A 24,487-nucleotide genomic window follows, 5' to 3' on the forward strand; every position below is an offset into this window, starting at 1 on the left:
GTAGCAGTGGGAGGAGATAGAGACCATGAAAGCAGTCTAAAGGAGGGCCCTGTTCTGAGATATGAGATACAGACCTGTGTCACAAGGCAATGATACTAGTTCCTACAGATGAGGCACCAAGGGAGATGAAGCATTCATCTAAACTGCTAAGCAAGACAAATATGTATTTTGTTTTGTTTGTATCTTGCTGAGAATATCTAAATATATGGTAATATACAAGGTAATATATAAATCATCCCCTTTGTTAGAAACACGGTAGGTTTGAAGAGCAAGAAGGCAGTGGAGTTAACTGGAAGAAAAATTAACTAGAACTGTTAGCCTCCATGGACAGATGGATTGTTTTTTCTCCAGGACAGGACTTGGAATATTCTACTTCCTCAGTGCCACACAACCTATGGATATGCCCATAACCAACTACCCAGAAACCGAAGGGTAGCTACAAGCCATTAGGATTAGATAAGTCAACATGGTGTGTCCTGATTGACAAAGAGGGCTCATAAGACAAACACCTTCTTTCCAGCCGTGAAGAGGGGGTCTGTAAGAAAGGGACTACATGTCTCTAAGTGGACTAACTGACTCCTGAGAACTGACATTAAGTCTCATTTCTCACATCCTTAAATGCTCACTCCCAGGTGGTGCTGAATATAAAAAAGCCAACATCACACTGCCTCTAGATTGGGAAATAGACAGAGGCACACACTGGGACAGACTATTACCACTTGTATCGATTGAGAATACAGGCTCAGAAATCAGCCATGCAGGACTCAAATGTAATGAGAATCAGCAGTAAAGTGATAACCAACTACCCCACTCCCATCACACAAGCTCAACACAATATATATCTATAATTAAAAACATAAACACACTTTTAAATAACTCTTGAATTGAAGATTAACTTAAATTGATATTGCAAATGCTTTAGAAATCAAAGATGATGACTGAAGTACATATCCAAGTCTGTTAGATGAAGGTAAAGCAATATTCAGAAAAAAACATGGCCTTAAATTCATATATTAGAAATTATAAACAAATGAAAAGTAAACAAACTAAGCTATCAAGTCCAGGTATTAGTTTTAAAAAACAGCACAGTAAAATAGACCCATGGGTCAGTCACAGTGGCTCAAGCCTGTAATCCCAGCACTTGGGGAGGCCGATGCAGTCAGATTGCTTGAACCCAGGAGTTCAAAACCAGCCCGAGCAACATGGCAAAAAACAGTCTCTATCAAAAAATATACAAAAATTAGCCAGCATGTTGGCAAATGCCTGTGATCTCAACTACTCAGGTGGCTGAGGTGGGAGGATTGCTTGAGCCCAGGAGACAGAGGTTGCAGTGAGCCATGACTGCACCACTGCATTCCAGCCTGGGCAACAGAGCCAGGCCCTGTCTCGAAAACTAAAATAAAAATAAAACAAGCCCATGGAAATTACAGGGGAGAGATTAAGATAAAAACAGAAAACAGTTAAATACAAAACAAATAAATTATAGATGATCCATAAAATGAGACTGTTTATAAGAGTCAAGCCTTCATTAAGTACTAATATGAAAAAATGAAGAAGGTGAAAAGGTATCACCAGGAAGTCAAATATGAACACAAACATGGGTACCAAGGTAATATCAAAAATAAAAGAATACTACATAAAATTTTAAACTAATATGTTTCAATGAGAAAATTTTTAGAAAAATAAAATTACTAAAATTTACCCAATAAAAAGTAGAAAATCATAGAAAAATAATAGAACAAATTGAAAAGCTAAACATTTTATGGATAATTCCAAACCTTCAAATCACAGACAATTTTCATTTTATACAAATAGTTTCAGAGGGTACAACAAGATGGACTGCTCCCCCAAATCAGACAGACAGGACAAGAAAGAAAAAGAAATTTATAGACTAATCTTATTTATTAATATAAAAATTCTATAAAAATAGAATCTAGCAGCTTATTAAAATGATGCAGTATAATCAAGTAGAGTTTATTCAGGAATGTATGCATAGTTCAACATTAGCAAATTTATTAAAGTAATTAAATACAATTACAGACTAAGACAAATCACATAACCATCTCAACAGATGTTGAAAACACATTTGACAAAATTTTATGCCCATCCATGTTAAAAATCCATATCCAATAAAGATTGGAAGAGGACTTCCTCCACAAACCTTGTGAAAATTATGAGGAGGTAAATTGATTATGAGTACAAGCTTTGGAGTCCCTAAAGCAGTTGGGATCTTGGTTCCATTATATCCAAGCTGTGTGATCTTGGAAAATTGCTTAATCTTTCTGAGCTTCACTTTTCTCATCCACAAAAATTGAGAAAAATAATAGTATACTCCTCATAGTATTGTTGCAAGGATTAAATGATATAAAATATATAAGGGTACCTACTCGGGCAATATAAAGTACTCAATAAATATGAATTGTTATTGTTAGTTCTTACTGATGAAATATTAAAATGAGAGACAAGGATGGCCACTATTACCACTTACTATTCAACACAGTGATGTCCTAACCAATGCAATAAGGTATAAAATAAATTTAAAAATAAGAGAATAAGGATTAGAAAGCAAGAGACAAAACTGCTATCATTCACAAACAATATGACTATATAAAAATCAGAGGTAGTCATGGATAAAATATTAGAACAAATATGAAACTCCAAGAGAGTGGTTAAATGAATTATCAGACTAGAAAAATCAATACCTTTCCTACACATCATCAACAACTTATTAGGGTACATGGTAGGAAAATAAATATCATTCACAATAGCGACAGAAACTTAAAATATTACTTAAGAGACTCTGAGCAAGTTAGTTAACTTCTCTCAGCTTCAATTTTCTCATATGCTGTATAGATAAGTTAATAGTACATATCTCACAGAGTTGTTAAGAGAATTGAATGATACAATACAGACTATATGCTTATTAAATGGCAGCATTATTACAGTACAACTATTGTTGTTGTTGTTTAAAAATTATCTATTTCTCAATTTAGACAGTCACGCAAAAATAGTGGGGCACTTTATCATCCCACTGACAGCATTAGACAGATTATTGAGGCAGAAAGCTAACAAAGAAATTCTGGACTTAAATTCAACACTTGACATATTGGACCTAATAGACATTTACAGAATTCTCCACCCATCAACCACAAAATATACATTCTTCTCATCTGCACATGGAACGTGCTCTGAGATAGACCACATGCTTGACCATAGCAAGTGTCAATAATTTTTTAAAAAATCAAAATCATACCAACCATGCTTGCAGACCACAGTGGAATAAAAGTAAAAATCAATGCCAAAATCTCTCAAAACCACACAATTATGTGAAAATTAAACAGCTTGCTTCTGAATGATTTTTGAGTAAACAATGAAATTAAGGCAGAAATCAAAAGATTCTTTGAAATAAATGAGAACAGAGACACAACATACCAAAATCTCTGGGATGCAGTAAAAGCAGTGTTAAGAGGAAAGTTGATAGTGCTAACCAACTACCTCAAAAATTTAGAAAGATCTCAAATTATTGATCTGACATCACACCTACAGGAACTAGAAAAACAAGAACAAACTAACCTCAAAGCTACCAGAAGAAAAGAAATAAATAAAATCAGAGCAGAGCTCAATGAAATTGTGACACAAAAATCCATACAAGCAATAAACGAAACCAAAAGTTGGTTCTTTGAAAGAATAAACAAGGTCAATACACTGCTAGCTAGATTAAGAAAGAAAAAGACTTAATGAGTATGATCAGAAATGGCAAATATTACATTACAACTGATCCCACAGAAATACAAAAGATACTCAGAGATTATTATGGACACATCCACATGCACAAACTAGAAAAATCTAGGCTAAATGGATAAATTCCTGGCAATGCACAATCTTCCAAGATTGAGTCAGGAAAAAATTGGAACCCTGAAAAGATTAATATTAAGTTCAGAAACAGAATTAGCAATTCAAAACCTACCAACCAAAAAGAGCCCCTGACCAAATAGGTTCTCAGCCACATTCCACCCGATAGCCAAAGAAGAGCTGATACTAATTCTACTGAAACTATTTCAAAAAAATTGAAGAGGAGGGGCTCCTCTCTAACTCATTCTACAAAGCAAACATCATCCTGATACCCAAACCCAGCAAAGACAGAACAACAAAAAAAGAAAACTACAGGCCAATATCCTTGATGAACACAGACACAAAATTCTTCAACAAAATACTAGCAAACCAAATCCAATAGCATATCAAAAAGATAATTCACCACATTTAAAGAGGCTTAATTCCTGGCATGCAAGGTTGGTTTGACATAAATCAATAAATGGGATTCGCCACATAAACAGAATGAAAAACAAAAAAACATGTGATCATCTTAATAGACACAGAAAAAGTGTTAGGTAAAATCCAACATCCATTCATGATAAAAACCCACAACAAACTAGGCATCAAAGGAACATACCTCAAAATAATAAGAACCATCTATGACAAACCTATAGCCAACATCATACTGAATGGACAAATGCTGGAAGCATTCCCCTTGAGAACTGAAAGAGAACAAGGATGCTCACTCTCACCACTCCTATTCAGCATAGTACTGGAAATCCTAGCCAGAGCAATTAGGCAAGAGAAAATAAAAGGCATCCAAATAGAAAAATAAGAAGACAAACTATCTGTCTTCATGGACAAAACTATACCTTCATGATTCTACACCTAGAAAACCTAAAGATTCCACCAGAAGTCTTTAAAGGGAACACTTATACATTGCTGGTAGGAGTGTAAATTAGTTCAGCCACTGCAGAAAGCAGTCTGCAGATTGTTCTCAAAGAACTTAAAACAGAACTACCATTCAACCCAGCACTTCCATTACTGGGTATATATCTGAAAGAAAATAAATTGTTTTACCAAAAAGACACATGCACTTGTATGTTCATCACAGCACAATTCACAATAGCAAAGACTTGGAATCAACCAAGGTGCCCCTCAATGGTGGATTGGATAAAGAAAATGTGATACATATACAGCATGAAATATTATGTAGCCATATAAAAGAATGAAATCATGTCCTTTGCAGCAACATGGATGCAGCTGGAGACCATTATTTAATTAAATTAATTTAGGAATAGAAAACCAAATACCACATGTTCTTACTTGTAAGTGGGAGCTGAACATTAGGTACTCGTGGATATAAAGATGGCAACAATAGACACTAGGAACTACTAGAGTGGGAGGGATGGAGGGAAGGGCACAATGGTTGAACAACTATTTGGTACTATGCTCACTACCTGGGTGATGAGATCAAATGTACCCAAAACCTCAGCATCACACAATATACCCAGATAACAAACCTGTACATGTACCCCCTGAATCTAAAATAAAAGTTAAAATTCTTAAAAATAATAAAAAATAAGTAAATAAATAAAATGATCTCCTTTTCTTCCTCAACGAGTCCTGTGGAAAGATATATGATTCACAGTATCATCCTCTTTCTTCAAATAAGAAATTATTCATCTAAAGTAGGAACATGTCAGAGCCCAAAGTATACATAACACCTAGTTTCTCCTTTAAGCAATCAAGGCAATCTGATGTTCATGTTAGTAAACAGAGTAGCATAGCTCAGGGTACACAAAGGGGTCTGTAGTCTAGACCAGTCCTGATTGTTCTGTTCCTCTTGCTAATAAAATTCCTGGGAAACCAGGATAATTTTGTAGTTATTCAGGGGATGAATCAAGTTAGTCTCGGAGTCCAGCTTTCTTGAGTAGTAGAGGTACCATTGATTATTTATCTTCAGTGGCCTCAATATTGAGGAATCTAGAGCTTCTTTCCATGTTTAAGGAGTCATTGAATTTTTTTTTTTTTTTTTTTTTTTTTGAGACAGAGTCTCTGTCACCCAGGCTGGAGTGCAGTGGCGCAATCTCAGCTTACTGTAACCTTCTCCTGCAGGGTTCAAGCAATTATCCTGCCTCAGCCTAGCAAGTAGCTTAGATTACAGGGGCCTGCCACTGCATTCAGCTAATTTTTGTATTTTTAGTAGAAACAGGGTTTCACCATGTTGGCCAGGCTGGTCTCAAAGGAGTCATTGCTTTTGCAATGAATGCCCAGTTTCATGTGTCTGCCCTTCCCTGTAAGAAGAGATGGTTGAATTCAAAGCATGGTGCTACTGAAGGTATCTGTGGGGAATCTTGGTTCTCTTTAGTTAGATTTAGATAACTTAGTATCTGCTTGCATGTCACTGGAGATAGATAGATATGGAATAAGACAGGGGCTCTTCCCTGTCACTCTGAGCATTCTCACAATCTCATTCATTTGCATTCTAACCAATAATATTGTGGGAACTCTTAAATTTTTGCTAGACTCTTTGCTAAGCATTTTATACAAATCTTCTTCAATCATTGCAATGAATTTTGGGGTAGGTAGTACTTTTGTCCTCTCTTGGGAGATAGAAAACTGAGACATAGAGAGTTTAGGTGATTTGGCCCAACTCACACAGCAAGTGAGGGAAGAGGCTAGTATAAGAAACCCAGGTCTATGAATATTCAGTCCTTCCACTTGACTACAATTGGACTAAGGAACACTTTGTTTCATTCTGCTTTCCACCTATTTCCCAGAAGTGCGGGAGACAGAGATTCTTTTGAGGAAAGCACCTCGTAGGCATTTGGCTTCAGCCACTGGTTTTCCGAGGCTAGGGCAGGAAGCAAGAGATTTTTTTTTTTTTAGGTAACAGTAGTTGAAGATGTCATGTGGCACTGCTGACAGTATAGCATGGAAAGGGAAAAGCTATTCAACTCTAGGGAGTGGATCCCATAAAAACAGGATGACAATCTCCAAGGGAATGCTTTTTGTCTTCTGAGGCAGAAAAAAAAAAAAAAAAGGTAATTTCCTTACCCGTGGGTTCTACAGTTTAATGGAGAGTTGGAAAGTCGAACGTATCACAGTTCCTTATCCTCTTCTGCTCCTAATTGGCTTCATAACCTAAGGCAGGCAGGAAGGCAGGCAGGCAGGTAGCAGTCTGTAGTAGGAATATGATCTGCTGAACCTGGATGCCCTCCAGGCCAGACCTTTCTTCTTCTCTTCTTGTAAGCAAGATGCTACTTCCTGGTAAGGTTGAGGTTGTATGGTATACCCAGAAACCTCTCTCTGTGAAATCTTCACTTCTAGATTTTACGTATGTCTGGCTTAAATTGGCAGATTCCATCTTCTCAGAGTTCAGTTCAACTGAGGCCAGTGTTCTTCAGCCCAGGGGCCCATGCTGCCTATGAATTATTTTTTAATAAATGTGGTATTTGGTCTCAAGTTTGTACCTACCACACACAGTATACCATACGTTCACATTTAAAAAATCTTCTAGAGGGGGCGGAGCAAGATGGTCGAATAGGAATAGCTCCACTCTCCAGCTCCCAGTGTGAGTGACACAGAAGACGGATGATTTCTGCATTTTCAACTGAGGTACCAGGTTCATCTCACTAGGGAGTGCCAGACAATCGGTGCTGGTCAGCTGCTGCAGCCCATCCAGCGAGAGCTGAAGCAGGGCGAGGCATCCCCTCACCTGGGAAGCGCAAGAGGGAAGGGAATCTCTTTTCCTAGCCAGGGGAACTGAGACACACAATACCTGGAAAATCGGGTAACTCCCACCCCAATACTGCAGTTTACCAAGGGTCTTAGCAAACGGCACACCAGGAGATTATATCCCACACCTGGCCGGGAGGGTCCCACACCCATGGAGCCTCCCTCATTGCTAGCACAGCAGTCTGTGATCTAACGGCAAGGCAGCAGCAAGGCTGAGGGAGGGGCGCTGGTCATTGCTGAGGCTTAAGTAGGTAAACAAAGCCGCTGGGAAGCTCAAAATGGGTGGAGCCCACAGCAACCCAAGGAGGCCTGCTTGTCTCTGTAGACTCCACCTCTGGGGACAGGGCACAGCTAAACAAAACAAAAAGCAGCAGAAACCTCTGCAGACGCAAACGACCCTGTCTGACAGCTTTGAAGAGAGCAGCGGATCTCCCAACACGGAGGTTGAGATCTGAGAACGGACAGACTGCCTGCTCAAGTGGGTCCCTGACCCTTGAGTAGCCTAACTGGGAGACATCCCCCATTAGGGGCAGACCGATACCCAAACCTCACATGGCAGGGTACACCCCTGAGACGAAGTTTCCAAAGCAAGAATCAGACAGGTACACTCGCTGTTCAGCAATATTTTATCTTCTGCAGCCTCTGCTGCTGATACCCAGGCAAACAGGGTCTGGAGTGAACCTTAAGCAATCTCCAACAGACCTACAGCTGAGGGTCCTGACTGTTAGAAGGAAAACTAACAAACAGGAATGACACCCACACCAAAACCCCATCAGTACGTCACCATCATCAAAAACCAAAGGCAGATAAAACCACAAAGATGGGGAAAAAGCAGGGCAGAAAAGCTGGAAATTCAAAAAATAAGAGCGCATCTCCTGCTCCAAAGGAATGCAGCTCTTCACCAGCAATGGATCAAAGCTGGACAGAGAATGACTTTGACAAGTTGAGAGAAGAAGGCTTCAGTCCATCAAACTTCTCAGAGCTAAAGGAGGAATTATGTACCCAGAGCAAAGAAACTAAAAATCTTGAAAAAACAATGGAAGAATGGATAACTAGAATAATCAATGCAGAGATGGCCATAAACGAACTGACAGAGATAAAAACCATGACACGAGAAATACGTGACAAATGCACAAGCTTCAGTAACCGACTTGATCAACTGGAAGACAGAGTATCAGCGATTGAGGATCAAATGAATGAAATGAAGCAAGAAGAGAAGTCTAAAGAAAAAAGAGGAAAAAGAAATGAACAAAGCCTTCAAGAAGTATGGGATTATGTGAAAAGACAAATCTATGTCTGATTGGGGTGCCTGAAAGTGAGGGGAGAATGGAACCAAGTTGGAAAACACTCTTCAGGATATTATCCAGGAGAACTTCCCCAACCTAGTAAGGCAGGCCAACATTCAAATTCAGGAAACACAGAGAACGCCACAAAGATACTCCTCAAGAAGAGCAACTCCAAGACACATACTTGTCAGATTCACCAAAGTTGAAATGAAGGAAAAACTGTTAAGGGCAGTCAGAGAGAAAGGTCGGGTTATCCATAAAGGGAAGCCCATCAGACTAACAGCAGATCTCTTGGCAGAAACTCTACAAGCCAGAAGAGAGTGGGGGCCAATATTCAACTTTCTTAAAGAAAAGAATTTTCAACCCAGAATTTCATATCCAGCCAAACTAAGTTTCATAAGTGAAGGAGAAATACAATCCTTTACAGATAAGCAAATGCTTAGAGATTTTGTCATCAATAGGCCTGCCTTACAAGAGACCCTGAAGGAAGCCCTAAACATGGAAAGGAACAACCGCTACCAGCCATTGCAAAAACATGCCGAAATGTAAAGAACATCGAGGCTAGGAAGAAACTGCATCAACTAACAAGCAAAATAATCAGTAACATCATAATGGCAGGATCAAGTTCACACATAACAATATTAACCTTAAATGTAAATGGATTAAATGGTCCAATTAAAAGACACAGACTGGCAAACTGGATAAAGAGTCAAGACCCATCAGTTGCTGTATTCAGGAGACCCATCTCACATGCAGAGACACATAGGCTCAAAATAAAGGGATAGAGGAAGATCTACCAAGCAAATGGAGAACAAAAAAAAAGCAGGGGTTGCAATCCTAGTCTCTGATAAAACAGACTTTAAACCATCAAAGATCAAAAGAGACAAAGAAGGCCATTACATAATGGTAAAGGGACTAATTCATCAGGAAGAGCTAACTATCCTAAATATATATGCACCCAATACAGGAGCACCCAGATTCATGAAGCAAGTCCTTAGAGACTTACAAAGAGACTTAGACTCCCATACAATAATAATGGGAGACTTCAACACTCCACTGTCAACATTCGACAGATCAACGAGACAGCAAGTAAACAAGGATATCCAGGAATTGAATTTAGCTCTGCACCAAGCAGACCTAATAGACATCTACAGAACTCTCCACCCCAAATCAACAGAATATACATTCTTCTCAGCACCACATCACACTTATTCGAAAATTGACCACATAATTGGAAGTAAAGCACTCCTCAGCAAATGTACAAGAACAGAAATTTTAACAAAGTGTCTCTCAGACCACAGTGCAATCAAACTAGAACTCAGGACTAAGAAACTCAATCAAAATTGCTCAACTACATGGAAACTGAACAATCTGCTCCTGAATGACTACTGGGTACATAAAGAAATGAAGGCAGAAATAAAGATGTTCTTTGAAACCAATGAGAACAAAGATACAACATACCAGAATCTGTGGGACACATTTAAAGCAGTGTGTAGAGGGAAATTTATAGCACTAAATGCCCACAAGAGAAAGCTGGAAAGGTCTAAAATTGACACTCTAACATCACAACTAAAAGAACTAGAGAAGCAAGAGCAAACACATTCAAAAGCTAGCAGAAGGCAAGAAATAACTAAGATCAGAGCATAACTGAAGGAGATAGAGACACAAAAAGCCCTCCAAAAAATCAATGAATCCAGGAGATGGTTTTTTGAAAAGATCAACAAAATTGATAGACCACCAGCAAGACTAATAAAGAAGAAAAGAGAGAAGAATCAAATAGATGTAATAAAAAGTGATAAAGAGGATATCACCACTGACCCCACAGAAATACAAACTACCATCAGAGAATACTATAAACACCTCTATGCAAATAAAATAGAAAAACTAGAAGAAATGGATAAATTCCTGGACACTTACACTCTCCCAAGACTAAACCAGGAAGAAGTTGAATACCTGAATAGACGAATAGCAGGCTCTGAAATGAGGCAATAATTAATAGCCTACCAACCAAAAAAAGTCCAGGACCAGATGGATTCACAGCTGAATTCTACCAGAGGTACAAGGAGGAGCTGGTACCATTCCTTCTGAAACTATTCCAATCAATAGAAAAAGAGAGAATCCTCCCTAACTCATTTATGAGGCCAACATCATCCTGATACCAAGCCTGGCAGAGACACAACAAAAAAAGAGAATTTTAGACCAATATCCCTGATGAACATCGATGCAAAAATCCTCAGTAAAATACTGGCAAACCAAATCCAGCAACACATCAAAAAGCTTATCCACCATGACCAAGTGGGTTCATCCCTGGGATGCAAGGCTGGTTCAACATATGCAAATCAATAAACGGAATCCAGCATATAAACAGAACCAAAGACAAAAAACCACATGATTATCTCAATAGATGCAGAAAAGGCCTTCGACAAAATTCAACAGCACTTCATGCTAAAATCTCTCAAAAATCGGTATTGATGGAACCTATCTCAAAATAATTAGAGCTATTTATGACAAACCCACAGCCAATATCATACTGAATGGGCAAAAAAACTGGAAAAATTCCCTTTGAAAACTGGCACAAGACAGGGATGCCCTCTCTCATACTCCTATTCAACATAGTGTTGGAAGTTCTGGCTAGGGCAATCAGGCAAGAGAAAGAAATAAAGGGTATCCAGTAGGAAAAGAAGAAGTCAAATTGTCCCTGTTTGCAGATGACATAATTGTACATTTAGAAAACCCTATTGTCTCAGCCCAAAATCTCCTTAAGCTGATAAGCAACTTCAGCAAAGTCTCAGGGTACAAAATCAATGTGCAAAAATCACAAGCATTCTTATACACCAGTAACAGACAAACAGAGAGCCAAATCATGAATGAACTTCCATTCACAATTGCTTCAAAGAGAATAAAATACCTAGGAATCCAACTTACAAGGCATGTGAAGGACCTCTTCAAGGAGAACTACAAACCACTGCTCAGTGAAATAAAAGAGGACACAAATAAATGGAAGAACATACCTGCTCATGGATAGGAGGAAGAATCAATATCGTGAAAATGGCCATACTGCCCAAGGTCATTTATAGATTCCATGCCATCCCCATCAAGCTACCAATGAGTTCTTCACAGAATTGGAAAAAACTGCTTTAAGTTCATATGGAACCAAAAAAGAGCCTGCATTGCCAAGACAATCCTAAGTCAAAAGAACAAAGCTGGAGGCGTCACGCTACCTGACTTCAAACTATACTACAAGGCTACAGTAACCAAAACAGCATGGTACTGGTACCAAAACAGAGATATAGACCAATGGAACAGAACGGACTCCTCAGAAGTAATACCACACATCTACAGCCATCTGATCTTTGACAAACCTGAGAAAAACAAGAAATGGGAAAGGATTCCCTATTGAATAAACGGTTCTGGGAAAATTGTCTAGCCATAAGTAGAAAGCTGAAACTGGATCCTTTCCTTACTCCTTATACGAAAATTAATTCAAGACGGATTAGAGACTTAAATGTTAGTCCTAATACCATAAAAACCCTAGAAGAAAACCTAGGCAATACCATTCAGGACATAGGCATGGGCAAGGACTTCATGTCTAAAACAGCAAAAGCAATGGCAACAAAACAAAATTGACAAATGAGATCTAATTATACTAAAGAGCTTCTGCACAGCAAAAGAAACTACCACGGAACGGAGTGAACAGGCAACCTACAGAATGGGAGCTAATTTTTGCAATCTACTCATCAGACAAAGGGCTAATATCCAGAACCTACAAAGAACTCAAACAAATTTACAAGAAAAAAACAAACAACCCCATGAAAACGTGGGCAAAGGATATGAACAGACATTTCTCAAAAGAAGACATTCATACAGCCAACAGACACATGAAAAATGCTCGTCATCACTGGCCATCAGAGAAATGCAAATCAATACCACAATGAGATACCATCTCACACCAGTTAGAATGGCAATCATTAAAAAGTCAGGAACACAACAGGTGCTGGAGAGGATGTGGAGAAATAGGAACACTTTTACACTGTTGGGGGATTGTAAACTAGTTCAACCATTATGAAAATAGTATGGTGATTCCTCAAGGATCTAGACTAGAAGTGCCATATGACCCAGCCATCCCATTACTGGGTATATACCAAAGGATTATAAATCATGCTGCTATAAAGACACATGCACACGTATGTTCATTGCAGCACTATTCACAATAGCAAAGACTTGGAATCAACCCAAATGTCCATCAGTGACAGACCGGATTAAGAAAATGTGGCACATATACACCATGAAATACTATGCAGTCATAAAAAAGGATGAGTTTGTGTCCTTTGTAGGGACATGGATGCAGCTGGAAACCATCATTCTCAGCAAACTATGGCAAGAACAGAAAACCAAACACTGCATGTTCTCACTCATAGGTGGGAACTGAACAATGAGATCACTTGGACTTGGGAAGGGGACCATCACACCCTGGGGCCTATTATGGGGAGGGGGGAAGGGGGAAGGATTGCATTGGGAGTTATACCTGATGTAAAGGACGAGTTGATGGGTGCTGACGAGTTGATGGGTGCAGCACACCAACATGGCACAAGTATACATATGTATCAAACCTGAACTTTGTGCACATGTACCCTAGAACTTAAAGTATAATAATAAAAAATAATAATAATAATAAAATAAATAAAATAAAATATCTTCTAGTAAATTAGGACCAACTTATCTTCATGAACTTATCTACTAGAAACTACAGCAAACATACTTTAATCGTGAAGATTTAGAAATATTCTGATTAAATGAAATAGAAGAAAGGGGTGATCATTACCAATTACTATTCTGGTGGTACTAGATGTCCTAGCCAATGCAATGAGAGAGAAAAAATAGGTTTAAAAATGAAGTGACAAATTATTTAGTGCTTAGTGCATTTTTAAAAGTGACTGGGAGCTCAGTGGGGTGACTTCTCATAGCTGTAATCCCAACACTTTGAGAGGCCAGGGCAGGAGGATCAGTTGAACCCAGAAGTTCAAGTTCAGCTGGGACAACATAGCGAGACCCTGTCTCTAAAAAAAAATAAAAATAAAAAATAACTGGGTGTGATGGTGGGTGCCTATAGTCCCAGTTACATGGGAGGCTGAGGTAGGTGGATCCCTTGAGCTCAAGAGGTCAAGGCTGCAGTGAGCTCTGATTGTGCCACTGTATTCTAGCCTGGGCAACAAAGCAAGACCCTTTCTCTAAAAAACCAAGTGACTGAGTATGAGATTCATAAAGCAAAATTGATAGTTTTCCTATACACCAATAATAACCAATTGGAAAATGTAATAGAAAAGCAAATACCATTTATAACAGCAAAAAGGCTCTGAAATAAACAGGAATAAATCTGACCAGAAATGGTTAAAGTTTTTATGGAGAAAACAACAAAAAATATACTGAACAACGTGAAAAAGGCCGATTTATGGATGGAAGACTCATTATGTTGAGAATATAAATTCTCACAAAAGTAATCTTTTTTTTTTTTTTTTTTTTGAGACGGAGTCTTGCTCTGTCGCCCAGGCTGCAGTGCAGTGGCCGATCTCAGCTCACTGCAAGCTCCACCTCCTGGGTTCATGCCATTCTCCTGTGTCAGCCTCCTGAGTAGCTGGGACTACAGGCACCCGCCACCACACCTGGCTAGTTTTTTGTATTTTTTAGTAGAGACGGGGTTTCACTGTGTTAGCCAGGATGGTCTCGATCTCCTGACCTCATGATCCGCCCGTCTCGGCCTCCCAAAGTTCTGGGATTACAGGCTTGAGCCACCACGCCCGGCCACAAAAGTAATCTTATAAGATGAATGCAATGACAATCTAAATAATAAAAAAGATATTTCCTAAGATTTGACAAGCCAACTCTAAAATTCAAAAGAAAAGTGAATGTACAAGAATAGCCAAGATAATTTAAAAAATATATGAGATGCTTCCCCTTACAGATATCAAAGTATATTATACATTGTGTAATTAAAATGTATTCACATGACTAGACAAAAATAAATCAATAGAGCATAATAAAAAGTACTGATTCATGTATATATGGGAATTTAATATATAATAAAAGTGACATCTCAAGTCAATGAAAAGCCTGACTATTCAATACATTTTATCTGGACAATAAATAAAATTTATTTAAATAAGTTTAAAAAATCCATTTAAATAAGTAATATCCTTGCCTAAAATATACCATTTGCAAAAATAAATTCAGGTGAATGTAAGGAAAAATGTGGATAAGGTTTTTATCTAGAATATAATAATAAACACCTACAAATAAATAAGACATAGATGATCAACACAATAGCAAGATAGGTAAAGAATAAAAACCGACAGTTCACGGAATAGGAAACCCAAATGGCCAACAAATCTAAAAATCTATTCAATTTTACCAGTAATTAACCATGAGAGCTCATCTTCATCTATTGATTTTCAAAATGTAATTTTTTTTAAAAAATCAAGTATTGGCAATAAAAATGTTAAACTTGACTCTACTCAAGACATTATATGTAACTTTCAGGTTGTGGTAAATACAAAGGAAAGAACATGTTAAATGACACCTTGATGAAACAATCAGACAAATCCAGAATGCAAGACAGTCTACAAGACAACCTGATGTCTTTAAAAGTCAATGTCTTGGGGTGGTAAAGGTGGGAGTATTGCTGTGGCATAAGAGTCTAAAGAGACATAACAAAATGCGATTAGTTACACAGAAGATCAAGTTGACATAAGAAGAAATTATAAATCTGAATACACTTATATAAAAATATTGAATTAACAATTAAATAAAGCCCAGGACAAGAAGTCTTCACTGGTGAATTCTACAAAACATTTAAAGAGTTAACGCTACTCATTCACAAACTCTCCAAATCCAGAAGTGGAGGGAATGCTTACTAACCCAGTCTATGAGGCCAGTATCTCTCTGATACCAAAACCAGACACACATCACAAGAAAAGAAAACTATAGACCAATATTCCTTATAAATCGAGATGTAGAAATCCTCAACAGAATAGTCACAAATTAAATCCTGCAGCTTATAAAAGGAATATACACCATGAATAAGTGGCATTAATTTCAGGAATACAAGGTTGAGTCAACATATGAAAATCAATTAATGTAATACATCACATCAGTTGAATAAAGGGGAAAACTCCACATCATCTCAATAGATACAGAAAAAGCATTTGAAAAAGACCAACATTCCTTCATGATAAAAAAAAAAAAAAATTCAACAAACAAGAGAGGGAAGGAAACCCTCAATCTGATAAAGCACACCTATGAAAAACCCACAGCTAACATCATACTTAATAATGAAAGACTGGAAGTTTCCCCTTAAGATCAGAAACAAAACATGAATATCTACTCTCACCACTCTTATCAAACATTGTACTGAGGGCTCTGGCCATAGCAATTAGGCCAGAAAAACAAATAAAGGGTATCCAGATTGGAAAGAAAGAAGTAAAACTACTTCCATTGATGGATAACATAATCTTGTATATAGAAAATCTTAAGGAATTCACTAAAAAACTGTAAGACAGGCTGGGCGCGGTGGCTCAAGCCTGTAATCCCAGCACTTTGGGAGGCCGAGATGGGCGGATCACAAGGTCAGGAGATTGAGACCATCCTGGCGAACACGGTGAAACCCCGTCTCCACTAAAAAAAAAAATACAAAAAACTAGCCGGGCGAGGTGGCGGGCGCCTGTAGTCCCAGCTACTCGGGAGGCTGAGGCAGGAGAATGGTGTAAACCCGGGAGGCGGAGCTTGCAGTGAGCTGAGATCCGACCACTGCACTCCAGCCTGGGCGACAGAGCGAGACTCCGTCTCAAAAAAAAAAAAAAAAAAAAAAAAAAAAAACTGTAAGACAAATAAGTTCAGCAAGGTTGCAGGATATAAGATTAGCAGAAAAGCAATTATATTTCTTTTTTTTTTTTCTTTTTTTTATTTTATTTTATTTTATTTTATTTTATATACTTTAAGTTCTAGGGTACATGTGCATAACGTTTATATCATGTATAACTCCCCAATGCAATCCCTCCCTCCTCCCCCCTCCCCCTGATAGGCCCCAGTGTGTGATGTTCCCCTTCCCGAGTCCAAGTGATCTCATGGTTCAGTTCCCACCTATAAGTGAGAACATGCGGTGTTTGGTTTTCTCTTCTTGTGATAGTTTGCTAAGAATGATGGTTTCCAGCTGCATCCATGTCCCTACAAAGGACACAAACTCATCCTTTTTTATGGCTGCATAGTATTCCATGGTGTATATGTGCCACATTTTCTTAATCCAGTCTGTCACAGATGGACATTTGGGTTGATTCCAGGTCTTTGCTATTGTGAATAGTGCCGCAATAAACATACGTGTGCATGTGTCTTTGTGTTAGCAATAAACAATCAGAAAATGAAATTAAGAAATCATTTCTTTTATAATGGTATCAAAAATAATAAAATACATGGGAATAACTTCAAGCAAAGGAGTGCAAGAGTTGTACACGATAAAACATTGTTGGAAGAAATTAGAGAAAACCGAAATAAGTGAAAAGACTTCCTATGTTCATGGATTGGAAGGTTTAACATTAATATGGGAACACTCTTCAAATTGACCTATAGAGTTGATGCAATCCCCATCAAAACTCCAATGTTCTTTTTTAACTAGGTGCAGTGGCTCATGCCTGTAATTCCAGCACTTTGGGAGGTCAAAGCAGGAGGATCACTTGAGACCAGGAGTTCAAGACCAGCCAGGACAACATAGTGAGACTGTCTCTACAAAAACAACAACAACAACAACAACAAAAAATAGCCAGGCATGGTGTACACACCTGTAGTTCTAGATACTTGGGAGGCTGAAGTGGAAGTGGAAGGTCACCTGAACCCAGGAGTTAAAGGCTGCAGTGAACAACTGCACTCCAGTCTCAGTGACGAAGTGATACCCTGTATCAAAAACTTACAAACAAAAACTCCAATGGCCAATGGCCTTAAAAAAAAAAAAAAAAGGAAAGTTGATCCTAAAATCTATATGGAAATACCAGGGCTCATGATAGGCAAAACAATCCTGAAAAAGAACTAAGTTGAAGACTCATACTTCCCAATTTCAGAACTTACTACAAAGTGACAGTAACCAAGTGGCATAAGGATAGATAGCTATGTCAGTCAATGGAATAGAATTGAGAGTCCAAGACCATTCAAAGGAGAAAAACAGTTTCTTCAACAAATGGTACTGGGACAACTGGATATCCACATGCAAAAGAATAAATTTTGACCCCAGTCTTACGTACAAAATTTTTCTCAAAATGGTTCAAAGACCTAAATTTAATAGCTAAAACAATGAAACTCAGAAGAAAATATAGGGGTTAATCTTTTGTGTTTGGACTAGGCAAGATTTTCTTAAATATGATGCCAAAAGTGAAAGCAACCAAAGAAAAAAAATAAGTTGAATTACTTTTTTGGGGGTGTGTGTCAAAGGGCACTATCAAGAATGAAAAGACAACCCACAGAATGGAAGAAATATTTGTAAATCATAAATCTGATGAAGCACTTTTATCTAGAATATGTAAGGACCACTTACAACTCCATAATAAGAAAGTTAACCCAATTAAAAATGGCAATATCTGAAAGAACATTTCTTCAATGAAGATATACAATGGTGAAAAAGTACAAAAAGATGTTCAACATCATTAATCAGTAGGGAAATTGAAAGAAAAACCACAATAAGATACCATCTCATGCCCACTAACATGGCTCTAACAACAACAACAAAAAACTTAGACAAGAACAAATGTTGATGAGTATTTGGAGAAATTGTAACCCTCATACATTTCTGGTTGTAATATAAATGGTGCAACCACTGCAGAAACAGTTTAACTGTTCTTCAAAATGTTAAACATAGAGTCACTATATGACTGAGCAATTTCACTCCTAGGTATGTACCCAAGTGAAATGAAAACACACGCCCACACAAAAACTTGTATAGGAATAGTCATAGGAGCATTACTCACAAAAACTAAAAATTATAAACAACCCAAATGTCCATCAAATGATGCATGAATAACAAAATGTGGTATATCCATACAATGGAATATTATTGGCTATTTAAAAAGGAAGTACTGATACATGCTACAATGTGGATGAATCTTGAGAACATTATGGCTAAGCAAAAGAAGCCAGATATGAAAGGTCACATACTACATGATTCCATTTTTATGAATTGTCCAGAATAGGCAAATCCATAAAGGCAGAAAGTAGATTAGTGGTTGCTGGTGACTGGGTGTAGGGGAGAGCGAGGAGTGACTTCTAATGGGTGCAAGCTTTCTTTGCCGGGTGATGAAAATGTTCTGGAATTAGTGATGATGGTTGCACAATCTAGTGAATATATTAAAAACCACTGAATTGTTCTATTTTAAATGGTGAATTTTTTAGTATGTTAATATCTCCATTAAAAAATGCAATTAGTTAAACTTAACTGGATCCTGGCTGTCAAAATAAAACATTAAAAAAGACATTTGGTGACACCTGAGGAAATTTGAGTGTAAACTGGATATTAAATGATATAAGGATTAGGAAATTATTGTTAATTTTTGTAGGTGTGATAAGATATTGTGTGAAAATAACTTGCATTTATGTAGGAGAATGTCCTTATTTTTAGATGCTGCTAAAGTATTTAAGGGTCATGAATCATGATATTTACAACTTACACTGAAATTGTTCATCAAAAAAGGTAGATAAAACAGGCATGGAACCTTAATTACTGAATCTAGATGGTGATCATATGGATATGTGTTGTAAATTATATTTTTTATTTTTTGACTTTTGAATCATGGCCATTCTTGAAGGAATAAGGTGGTACCTCATCATGGTTTTAATTTGCATTTCCCTGATGATTAGTGATATTGAGCATTTTTTTTATGTTTGTTAGCCATTTGTACATTTCCTTTTGAGAAATGTCTGTTCATGTCCTTTGCCCACTTTTTGATGGGATTATTTGTCTTTTTTCTTGCAGATTGGTTTGTGTTCCTTGTAGATTCTGGATATTAGTCCTTTGTCAGATGTGTAGTTTTATGTTAGAAATTTTTGAAAATAAAAACTTGAAAAAATGCATGCAAAGGATTGAGGAAACATGTATGTTTATACACTTTATTGGAATGTAAATACAGAAAGTCACTTGAGAGTACAATTTTGCAGTATTTATTAAAGTAAAAAAAGGGGGGACATTCACTATGAACCAGAAATTTCCATTCTTAGTGTCTACTCTAGAAAAACTCCAGTTCAGTTACACAAGGAAGCAGAAACTAAGGCTTTCACTGAATCACTATGTGTAACAGCAAAACATTGGAAACAACCTAAATGTCTATTAAGAAAGGAATAATTACGTAGAGTGATTACATAAGCCACATTATGTAGCAATTTATGTAAATGAACTAGGTCTATATGTATATGACAAGATCTTCAAGACAATGCCTAGTGAAAAATCAAGTTGCAAAATGATATGTACTGCATAGCATATGTTTAAAAAACCATACACAAGTAGTACTCTGTTTAGGTTCCTATATCTATACACATAAACATGAATTAAAAGGTCTTAAGGAATGGGATAAAAGGAAAGAATTGGGCAGAAAGGGGTTCAAAGGACATGCAGGACAATGAATTACAGTTTGTGTAGTATCTTATGCAAAAGCTTGACAACAAACCTACACATGAGGGATTTTTTAAGCAAATATTTATCCTAATGTGGCAGAACAAAACTTGGAATAGCAGGAGGTATGGAAGAGTTCATCTACTTGACTTTTTACCCAAGGTCTCCTCTGGTCCCTCCCAATCTGGCTAACCCTGAGCCTTTCACTTGGGGACTGGTCTCAGATCATAACAGCTGACTTGGGGGCTCGCTTACTAGAAAAGAGGTTTTTGTTCCACAACCATTCTGGTTCCAGGTACATAAACTCCATGCACTGACTCTCATACAGTAGGCCCAGTCTTTCAACAGCAGACTTGCCTGGGGGGCTGGAACTATCTTAGAAGTTTCCTAGATTTTCCCCTCCCTGTGACTAGGGAGATCAAAATTATTATAACAACTAAATAATATGGCAGTGAATTGGGTGAGAGAGAAAGGGAATGCCAGAGTCAAGGAATGGGAGAAAAGGGGAAAGAAGAAAGGGGCAGAAAGAGGGAAGAGGAAGGAAAGGAAGGAGATGAATGTGAGGCATGGGACCATATGCCTGGTCTGTTCATAGGCTGTTTCATGAAATGAAGGATGCGTCTGTGGACTAGAGTCACCTTAGCAGCTCCTTCAAGATTCTGGTCTGCTCAGAATTTGCCTCAAGTTTTGCAAACTGATGTTTGCCCCCTGGCCTAGTTAGGGTTTGTTTCAGGCCATGAGGCGTGGCTGTGTATATGATTGCCTGGTCAGCATTGATGGTTGATGTGGATCCTGTTCTGGTTAGAGATTAGCTCAGGCTGTGTGAAAAGTAGGTGTGGTCCTGCTCCAGTCAGTGTCCTGAGTGGTTTCACAGGCTTGATGCAGCTAGAGAATTGTTCCTGGGGAAGAAGGGATTTTGGACTTGACTGTTTAGAAGGTCCATTGAATTGTTGGAAATGGTATTACAGATCTTGGTTTCAAGTTTCGCCAAATGCTCTGTGAAGAGTTGGTGTGGGACCCACATTAGGAGCCGACACACTATGTTCCAAGTGTACTCTTATGGCTTCATAGGTTGGTTGTCTCAGTTTGCAAGGATGGTATTGCCTATGTGGACCCAGTCTTGTCAGTCATTTCCTTTTTTTTTTTTTTTTTTTTTTTTTGTTGAGACGGAGTCTCACTCTGTTGCCCAGGCTGGAGCACAGTGGCCGGATCTCAGCTCACTGCAAGCTCCGCCTCCTGGGTTTACGCCATTCTCCTGCCTCAGCCTCCCGAGTAGCTGGGACTACAGGCGCCCGCCACCTCGCCCGGCTAGTTTTTTTTTTGTATTTTTTAGTAGAGACGGGGTTTCACCGTGTTAGCCAGGATGGTCTCGATCTCCTGACCTCGTGATCCGCCCGTCTCGGCCTCCAAAGTGCTGGGATTACAGGCTTGAGCCACCGCGCCGGCCCATTTCCTTATTTTGAAGCAGTGTACAATGGCCAGATCATGGGTTGCCAAGGGTATAGGGGAAGTAGGGAATGGCAGGTCAAGTCAATAAATGAAGAGGAGGCACAGTTAAAACCTGCCACATGATGTGCAGGATTGGTAAGTATCTGGAGGACTACCTCATGAAGGGCTCAGCTGAGGTGCTGTCTATTCAGAGGTTGCCTCAAGGCAAAGAGTCCATGTAAGTATAGGGAGTGGTAGTGTGGTCTAGTGGTTGGTGCACAATGTGCACCAAGTGTTCAGAAATCCTCCCTGGTTTGGAAGAGATTTGCCAAGTAACATATGCATATAAGTAGTGAGCCCCAGAAAGCTGTATAATGCTTGGTGCAGCAGTTATAGGACCTTTCCTATATTTGATATTCAAAATATTTAACAGCAGATTCTACATGGACACTGACCAATCAGTATAAACATTGAAACAGGATGCTGGAGCAGGTATTATGGCTTCAGTTGTTAGATTATAAGGGGACCCAGGGATCCTTAGGGAGAGTCTAGTGCAGCTGAGGTGATGGTGGATGCAAGGGGTTTGTAGAGGAAGGGATCGGGGCAATGGCTCTTTGTCAATAGATATGGAAGTATTTCAATATTTTAACACCTGATGTGACCTTACTGGTATATTCTGAATACATATTGTTCCTGGTGGTAGGATTATTATTCCAGGAAAGAGTTCACTAATAGTATGAGGAATTTTGGACAGTAGCAGATGGCTGGCTCACAGTGTATGGAGAAACAAAGAGGGTAGGGCCAAAATAGGGCCTTTGGAAGCCCTAATTAATGAAAACATTTTTGTGTCCACCTTCCTCTCTGTAATTCACATGGAAACAATTATAAGCCATACAACAGATGACAAGAAAATCCAACAAAGATCTGATTTTCTGATCTACTTCAGCTTTTTTAATATCAAATTTCTAACTCTTAAAAAATCATTTGATTGGTGCCCCCACAGTGTTATTCTCTAAGCACATCCTTATTGGCCTTCTGGATAATGCAGCACTGATTAGGGGCACTGGAAAGTGGTTTCACTGGGCATATGGTGAGATGTGGATCCTGCTCTGGTAGATGGTTGCCTTTCTGTGAGCAAAACAGCCATATAAGCTGTAGTGAAGGTGAAAGCTGGTGAGGCCAGCCTCACAGCAGACCCAGCAATTAGAGTCTCTGGGCTGATTGCCTTGTGGGAAGTAGTGGCTGGTGGTTAGGATGGACATAATACGCAAAGGGGCAGGATGGTAGGGCTGCTTCATTGTATTGGAGAGTTCACTGAGAGCTCTAATCTGAGCAAGGGTTGCCTCACTGAGTAAAGAGTGGCTGGGTAGGCCACAAAGGCCAGTATCCAGATTGCATAATTGCAAGGGGCACTCTGGTAGAAAGCAGACTTGTCTCAGTGTGTATCACAGCTGATGTGTGATCTTAAGAAAGCTCTTACTCCATGCACAATTAAGATATAGCTTCTCTTGTGAGCAAAGGCTGTTTATTGGTATTAGGAGCATGGGTAAGTGCCTGGAGGGTTGTCTGGGAGTATGGTGGTGTGAACGTGGTCTGAGAAGGTGCTGTCTGGGCTCATGCTATTAGTGGATAAGGGCCCTGCTGGATGTGTCAAGGAAAGAGGAAAGAGCTCCGGGCTGGATGGGAGCTGTCCAGTGTGGTATGGCATAATCATGAGGGTCATAGCTGGGCAGACAGCTACCCCACTGTATGTAGACAGGTCCGAAGGTCTCTGTCTTGGCAACATCCTGCCTAATGGTATGCAGTGTGTAGAAAGTGCCTGAGCCTAGAATGAATCTTTGAGCAAATTACAGCCAATTATAGTACATAGGGAGTCAGTACTCTAGAAGGGTTGCCTATTGTTGACTACTCACTGGCTACACCTTTCTATCATTAAATATCTGTTCAGATAAAGAAAGAGAAGTCTCTGGACAGTATTGAATATGCTCCTGGGATGTTAAGCTTAAATAGTCTTGTGCCTTGGAAAACACGAAGCCTTCAATTCCCCCATTTGCACTGATACTGGTAGCTAGCTGACAAAAAATATTGTGAACCTCAAGCTTCAGAACCTTCTGTGGCCCCTACTTTCACCCTCTCCTAAGCCAGTAATGGAAACTTATTCCTCAACCTGGCACAGCTCACTCTATCAAGTGTACTTGGAGTCTACACCTATCTATTATCTCAGTTCCCTCCTGGAAGAAAAGATACAAGAAGGCCTGGCCTCAGAAACCCTTTACCTCAGTTACACAGGAGGTATATTCCTGAATATATCACACATCTCAGAATAAACATGTGAATCTAATAAAATTGTGCATATGAGATACTTGTGCTGTGGATCTATCAAAAGTTTCCACAGTATAATCTACTGTTGTTTGTTCATAGTTTAATAACATATATAATATGGCTTATTATTTAATAACAGTATGTGATACACCAATATATGCTGATTTTTTATGCTTTTCTGACATGGTTAAAGGAGTATGGCAGCTACTAAACCATTGTTCCATGAAAGAAGACAAAACATTTACAATATTTTTCACTCCAT

The sequence above is a fragment of the Trachypithecus francoisi genome, unplaced genomic scaffold (assembly GCF_009764315.1).
Source record: "Trachypithecus francoisi isolate TF-2019V2 unplaced genomic scaffold, Tfra_2.0 Lachesis_group6, whole genome shotgun sequence".
Taxonomy (NCBI): Eukaryota; Metazoa; Chordata; class Mammalia; order Primates; family Cercopithecidae; genus Trachypithecus; species Trachypithecus francoisi.